The sequence below is a fragment of the Juglans microcarpa x Juglans regia genome, chromosome 1D, assembly GCF_004785595.1.
Source record: "Juglans microcarpa x Juglans regia isolate MS1-56 chromosome 1D, Jm3101_v1.0, whole genome shotgun sequence".
In the NCBI taxonomy this organism is placed as follows: Eukaryota; Viridiplantae; Streptophyta; class Magnoliopsida; order Fagales; family Juglandaceae; genus Juglans; species Juglans microcarpa x Juglans regia.
The window spans coordinates 41902463-41911051 of record NC_054594.1 but is presented as its reverse complement, the minus strand read 5'-3'; positions in this window follow the sequence as shown (position 1 = coordinate 41911051).

Genomic DNA, 8589 nt, shown 5'->3' with positions numbered 1-8589 from the left:
TGAGGTTGTAGGGAAATATTTCAACTTGAAAACTCTACTAGCTAAAGCCTCTAGGTTCTACATAATCTTCTATCCTTGTTTTGCAAGTAGTGCCAAGTTGAAGCTCTCCAAACCCCTAAAACCCATTCCTCCTACTAACTTGGTCTGCCCCATTTGACTCCAAGAAACCCAATGAATCTTCCTTTTATTCTACTGTTGGCTCCACAAAAATTTCCTCATCACTTGGTTAATTTTATTTAGAAGGGATCTAGGGAGTTTAAACACACTCATGCAATAAGTGAGCAAGGCTTGGATCACTGCCTTTAAAGAATCTCCTTACCTGCTTTGGATAGAAGCTTAGTTTTCCAGTCACTGACCCTGCTCCTTACTCTATCCAGTATGCTAGTGAAAGCTTGGTCACGAGATCTGCCAATGAGAGCAAGTAGCCCCAAATATTCTTCATATGAGGATGAGGATCTTACCCCAGCAATACTCTGAATGATCCAATTGAATCATACTGCTTCATTCCAAAGGATTAGCTCTACAAAATAACAAGTTGTCATCTATAAAGAACAAGTTATTAATGCAAATTTGTCCTCAAACAACGAGTATACGTGTGATAGCTTTGGACACCTCAGCATGGTTGAGTAGGGCACTCAATGCCTTTGAACATAAGATGAAAAGGTAGAGTGACAATGAATCACTCTGCCTTAAGCCTCTAGAAGCTTTGAAATGAACCTAAGGAGAGCTATTTAGCATAATAGAATAAGAAACTGAGTTTAAGCATCTCCTGATTAGGCCAATCTATTTTTGGTTGAACCCCAATTTAGTTATAACAGCTTGAAGAAACTCTCATTCCACCTTGTCATCAGCCTTACTCTTGTCTAGTTTCAATACCATGTAGCATGTCTTACCCTTCAACCTTGAACTCATTTAATGCTTGGCTTTATAAGCCACCATAACATTGTCAAGAATCAACCTTCCCGGGATAAAGACACTTTGATTTGGAGATATGATCTTAGGCAGAATCTTCTTCAATCGATATGTCAAAACCTTAGATATGATCTTGTAAATCATATTATAAAGAGGGATTGGTCAGTAGTATGAGACTTGCTTAGGTTCTTCTTCTTTGGAATTAACACAATATAAGTATCATTAATGAAACTCAAGTCTCCACCTGCATTGTTAAGAAATTCAAGAACAACACTACAAATATCCTAACCAACAATATGTCAATGTACTTGATAAAAGCCAGCAGTGAACCCATCTTGTCCAAGGGAGCTCATAGGATTCATCTGAAAAATAGCATCCTTAACCTCTTCTACCACAAACTCTTTGGTTAACCTTATATTCATTTCTTCTGTAACTTTAGACATCAGTGAACTATGACATTCAGTGATACTCGTAGGGTTAGAGGAAGAAAAAAGATCTTGATAGAACTTTTGAAATAACCCTGAGATCTCTGCAGTAGAAGTGACCAAAGATCCATCATCCCTTTCAATCTTGCTAATTTTATTGGTCTTCCTTCTATGGTTTGCACACATATCGAAATACTCAGTGTTTTTATCACCCTCTTGCAACCATCTCTGCTTGGCTCTTTGCTTCCATCTTATATTCTCTTCTTCCAAAAAACAGTCAACTCCCTTCTGTGTTTTTTCAATGGCAGCTACATACTCACCCTTATTGATCTCTTGCATCTTTGAAATCTTCTTCAGCTTATCAAACATTAATCCACTGCTCTTACTTGCAGACCTCTTATTCCATTGAATGAGAGGCTTCTTACAAATATGCAGACCATTAGACAGCAACCTACTGCAATTATGCCTTTTTTTTTAGCTATCTTCAATAATTTTACCACAATCTTCCCTTTTATCCCAACAGGCCTCATATTTGAAAAGTCTACTACTTTAAACATTGCAATTCTGATTTTGGTTCATTTTCACTAAAATGGGAGAATGATCTGAGGTCTGTGCAGGTAAGGTAATAACACAAGAAGTCTCATACGTTAAAGATAATTTTAGATTGACAAAGGCTCTATCCAATCTTTCCTTAGTGTGTAAATTATCTTCTCGACTGTTACTCCAAGTGTATTTGTTACCTTGAAAACAAAGATCACCAAGCCCACATCCATAAACTTCTTCTCGAAACCTCTCCAGCTGATGGTAAGGTCTAATTGCAGCACCCTCTTTTTCATTTTGGTGGAGAATCTCATTAAAGTCACCAACACAGAGCCAAGCCTTATCATCTTTTGGTTTTAATTCATTTAGAAGTCTCTAACTCTCCTCCCTTTGACCAGTATAAGGAATTGAGAATTCCACAGAAGCCTATTATCAATACTTGCCTGTCATATTCATCGCAAGTTAGAATCATTGAAATATGATGCCTAGAGTACGAGTCCAGACTCATATTACAAGAACTACGCTAGGAAAAGGCTAATCCACCACTAAGACCCCTACTATCCACTGTGAAATTACAATCAAAACCCAATTTGTTCCTTACTAACTCCATCTTATCTCGTTTGTATTTTTTTTTCCATCAAGAAAACAAAACCTGGGCACTTAGTTTTCACCAAAAGGTGAAGTTCTTGAACTATCCGAGGATTTCCGAGCCCTTGGCAATTCCAACTTAGGCAATTTATGGCTGTTGGTGGAGCTACTCAATAGCCTCCACCAACTTATCCTGATTAAGGCACAATTCAGGATAGAACCTTGGTTTAAGTCTTTTAACCAAAGAATAGATTAGATTAGAGCTCATTTGTCTAACCCCTCGTTTCCTCCCCATCTTACAAGCATGTGTGTCAAGAACCGCTTGACCTACTAGAAACAAGCCCGGTTTCTAGATCGGCCATGAAGTAAAAAGCACAGGAACCGAGCCATGAACTTTGACCTGCTAATAGCTATTCTCAACTCAATCAAAATGACTTGTCGAGTTTCGTGCAAAATGATATGCGTTGGTGAGGGAGCAGGGCCTTCGGGCTTTGCCAACCTATAAGTGCCAATCCACCGAGTATAAAGCATAGGAATCGAGCCATGAGTTCTAACCTGCTAACAACTATTCTCAACGCAAGTCCCAATGACTTGCCAAGTTTCGTGCAAAATGAGATGCGTTGGTGAAAGAACAGGGCCATGGGGCTCTGCCAACCTATAAGTGACAATCCATGAAGTATAAAGCACAGGAACCGAGCCATGAGCTTTGACCTGCTAACAGCTATTCACAACGCAAGTCCCAATGACTTGCCAAACTTCATGCAAAATGAGATGCATTGGTGAGGGAGCAAGGCCATCGGTTCTGCCAACCTATAAGTGTCAATCCACGAAGTACAAAGCACAAGAACCGAGCCATGAGCTCTAACCTGCTAACAGCTATTCACAACGCAAGTCCCAATGACTTGCCAAGCTTCGTGTAAAGTTGCTGATATATTGGCAGTGATAGAATCTCCATCAACAGAATCTATATCAAAAATAGAATCTCCATCGAACGAAATCTCCATCAACAAAACCGAGTCACTAGACTCGCGAGCTCCGCGCTCATACTTTATGTGGTCGAGTCTACCTCCCGCACTATTCAAAGCTTTGCGCTCACGCTTTACGCGGTAGAGTCCACCTCCCGCACCATTCGAGCTCCGTGCTTGCGCTTTACGCGGTCAAGTCCACCTCCTACACCATTCGAGCTCTGTGCTCGCGCTTTACGCGGTCGTGTCCATTTCCCGCACAATTCGAGCTCCGCACTCGCATCATACGCGTACTCATTAAACGTTAGATATCAGTTCGAAAACCTGTTCACCTTCAACGTGCCCACCTAGGACAGAACTTCTCGAAAAGAAAAGCTGAGGAGATAGGAGGAAAAAGGAACGAAAAGAAACTGAGGAAATATGAGCGAAGAGAAGTTGAGGAAGTAGGAACACAATAAATTTTCTTTATAATTTCCAACCCCAAAATGGTGCTAAAAATTAGCGGGGTTCTGTGAAGGAGAAATATGCTCATAGCCCATAAATTGGGCCCAACCCATTAAGATATCACTAAAGACAAAAATGGAACAAGGAAGAGATAAGAAATGATCGAGGAGAGCAAGTCAGACACGCCAAGGGGGCAAGTCATATCATGGCACGGAGTTTTAGAGCATGCCAAAAAGAAAGTAGGCCAAGGAATGAAGTTGACACACGCAACAAATGGGTACATATATAAAACATACAGCCAGATGAAAGGGGATAGACTAATAAACGACTTCTACTTCTCAGACGGACTGAGCTCTCCCTTAACAAATCTTTTTCTTCAAGCAGCATCTCAAGGAAGACAGCGCCCTCAACAAGAAGAGTTTCAACCTTCTCTATATTGTGAGATATGAGGATTCATGAGTGATTGTAAACAGATATATTATATCGGAGACTTCCCTCCCCAAACCTCCGTGGATGTAGACATATTGTCCAATCACGTAAATCTTGGTGTCATCTCTTTTTACTTTCATAGCACTTATTTTTCATTTATCGCCATGAACGTACGAAACACCACGGTACAGCCTCACCAGAACACCACCGAGGGCTCCGAATAATTCACATCGTGGCACTACCTGCGTGGATTTGCCTAGACTCACGAAACATAACATCAACAGAAACCCTCCCATCTCCTTGAAAGATAGTCCTCCTCCATTGCCATGGACAAAACTCGGACCAGGCTGAGAAAATAATTGTCTGTTTCGAAAAACAAAGGAACTACCACCTTACACTATCAGCCAAGAAAAGAAGGATCTCGTTGATGTTTTACAGAAGCATAATTGGTTGAACTGATCTATAGCAAGTTAGAATTAATATTAGGACTCCTATGTGTGTGGATTAAAGATATATACGGGAGAAAATCATATCCATCATAACAACTACTTTAGCTTCTTACCGTCAATCGTTTATCTCTATTTATTTGGAGGCATAAGACATTAAGACTATACAGTCCAATATTTCATGATTAACTCCAATAATTGCAAATGAGATGATGATTTACTGCCACGACTTCTATCCTTGCTAAAATCCCATATTTACTTCTGAAAAAGGCGTCCATTTCTCGTAATGTTAGTACAGAAGGGATGGTGACTTTTAGTAATTAATTATAGGTAAGACTAAACTTTAGATTTTTTACTTTTCACAATGAACAGTATTGGCCCAACTACAAATAGGGGATAATACCTGCATAGTATGGGGTGGGCCGGAGGCGAGGTCAAAAATCTCATCCACCCCGCCCTCCGCCCAGGCCGGTACTCACTCATGACCCATTAGGTTTAAAAACTATTTTTGAATCCAAAAAATTTTTTTTAACCTAAATTATAATATAATTAAAATTATAAATTAAAATTTATAAATACAAAAAATAAATAAATTCATTAAAATTATATTTTGGATTATTTGAATATAACTCCAGCTTCAAATTTTAAACAAATTGTATATATTTATATATAATATGTTTATTTATATAAATGTTTATATAAATATTTAAAATTTATTTTTTTAAATATAACGGAGCTGGAGGCAGGATAGTGAAGTGCGAAAAATAAGGTTGGGCCGTTTGGGCGAATTGGGCTATGTGGCCCCCACCGTGTACTTGTCACCGAATACTATGAATTGGGTTAAAAGTTACATATAAAGAACAATTACAGGCGTCGGTGAAAGTTGTGTTGTATATATAAACATATTATATGTAGGATCATGCATGCATGCATGCATTCGAACAATAGGATACTGGCATTAGGCTCGCCATGATCGCATTATTAAAGATAACATGCACTGGACGTGTAGGCCCATATACAAGCACTCTGACCTTCTTTATTTAAATGGTCTCAAGTTCCATCGGTTCACCTAACTTTTTTATTCCAATTGTTGCGGTCTTACCATCCATTTAATTTATTATTCTTTTTTTCTAAAAATATCAAACTTCCAGAAGGAATTAAATATAAACATCTTATAAGTAATGTGACGTGTTAAATCAAATCATATAATTACTACTAAGTCATTTTTATTTTTTATTTTGTAAACGTGACATTATTCTTTATTTTGATCCCGTGATTAAGGCAACAAAAAGTTAAAGGTGTCAAGAACTACGTACTCACACAGCACTGCGAAGACCAACGAAAATATATCCAGCACTGTGGAGAGGTGGTTTCCATCGAGCCCTTCGACGACAAAATCCTGCTATCCAGCTTGCTCCGCGACTGTGCTGACGGCGGCAAAGACCGTGAGTTGGAGAGAGAAAACTCATAAGGGAGAGAGAACCGAGAATGAGAGAGATTTGTGTGGGTTAGGTAGTTTTATATCTCAAATACAAATGCATATGCAAAAATGAACAACAAAAATACGGCAAAATGAAAAAAAAATCTGAATGCATGAAGGTCTACGAAGTACACTTTAGATCCAGATCTTGCAGGAAGGAAAAAAAATAGGAACCGAAAGGACTCACACGAAACTGTAAAGACCTATGAAAAATACCCAACGTTATGGAGAGATGGTTTCCGTCGAGTCTTGCTAAGAGAAAACCCTATTGTCCAGCTTTTTTCGCAACGGATTAACAAAAAATACTGTTTATCATTGTTAATAAAAATATACGCTTCTTATCATAGAATAAATATACGGTGTTTGTTAATAAATTTGATGTAGTTGTCAATTGCTACTTTTTTATTTCTTCATCATTCATGTTTAACTTTATCTATATGGACTTTGGATCCTGATAGGTGGCGGCATGCAATTATTAAAAAGTGCATCAATGGGATCCATCCAAACATATGATCATCGATCATGATATAATCGATATTATCATGAAAATGTTAATCATTTGGAACTCCGGATCTTTAAAGTTTGGACAGTCCGGATTGTCTTTTTCTGGAAATGATGTTCTCATCGATCGTTTCTATATAATAATATAGTCATGTATATGCATGATAAGTGATATCACTGTCTCTGTTATTATATATAGAAAAATCACCATCCGTATAACAGGTAGCAGATATTCTCATTTTCCATTTTGCTCAACTATAATTTAGCTATTTATTTCAATTTTAGATAATTCTATACACTGTACTATAAAGAGTTTAATTTCTTGTTATTAAGAATATAATGCACATAATTAAATATATATATTCTTATTAGCTTAAAGTAATAGAACAAGTAGTGATTTAATACGACGATGGTATTGAAGTAGTTGTATTGAATTCAAATATTAACTTTACAATCTATTTATTTAATTAAATATTTTATTTATTTGATCTACTCATTATAGAAGAGTCCGACTCACACGTAAAGTAAAGTGCTAGAATTATAATATATAATAATTCTATTTATCTCTTTTTATTAACTTAAACTATTGAAAAAGTGGTGATTTCACCATAATAACGGTAAATCCTAACAACTTGTCAAACATAGAGCAGAACAACCTTTAAACGACAAACACATTCCATGTCCATACAAAACATACATGTGTTGATAAATTTTCTTTGTGGGGACGTCTTTCATCTACCAACTTCAATGCCAATGAATCTATGTCACCTTAACGCTTATATATATATATATATATATATATATATATAGGTTAAATAAATATCCTGTAACCTAAGAATAAGGAGGAAATGAAGAGAATTCAAAAATTGATCATTAATTAAAGCAAGTTCCCAAGTTGCTGCTCATGTGGACATGCAAATATAAATGTCAGACACTCGTGTACTAGTTGGACAGTACTCTTAGCTGTAGATCAATAGCTCTAGAGACAAGAAAGGCTCAGCTGCATTAATTTAATGTGTGAATGTGGATGATCAGTTTCTTTTTTGCTTTTGGTAAACACGTATCACAAAAATCAAAGAGTATGGTTTTGGCAAATGGTAACCCTTAAAATATAAATTTTCATTTGAATATATGGCCCATCCATCCAGAACTTATCCTAAAATTCATTGATTTTTTGGGTCCACTACAAGAGGAGAGACTTGCATGCATGAATACAAAACTGAGAATAAATATAGAGAAAATTGTCGCGTCTCCGGTGGTTTGGTTTGAAACTATTGGATTTTGGGACCACAGTTTTTATAAAGTATTGTGAGAACTTTGTGTATATAAGAATAGTGTTACATGTATTTACAGTTGTATTTGTACTTTTATTTATAAGATTTATTTTGTTAGATTTTTTTTGAAATTCAAATTTTAAATTTTAAATTTCATGATTTTCAACATATCAATAACTGACACATGGAGAAATCAATTTTTTGTTAGTTTTTTTTTTAAATATATTTAACATTTTCTTATATATAAATGGCTTAAAAAAAAAAACCTATCCCAAAATAATAAATTATGATTTAATTAGCTTGCATGGTGTCTAGCGAGCTTATGAAATTAAGGGTGGTTGTCCCAACTTTATTAAGACCGGGAAGAAGACAAAAACACCTTTCCGACGTGCTTAAATACTATCTTTTATTCGCATTCTCCCCATGCAATCAACTGCAAGGATTTTTAATTGCTATATAATAAAATAATGAGTCAAATTTACATTAAAGTAAGAGATTAGGGTTGGAATGCGTGATAATCACTGTTGTATTATTCTGTAGCAAGATACCATTGTAAGATAAATTAATAATCACTTGGCATAATCC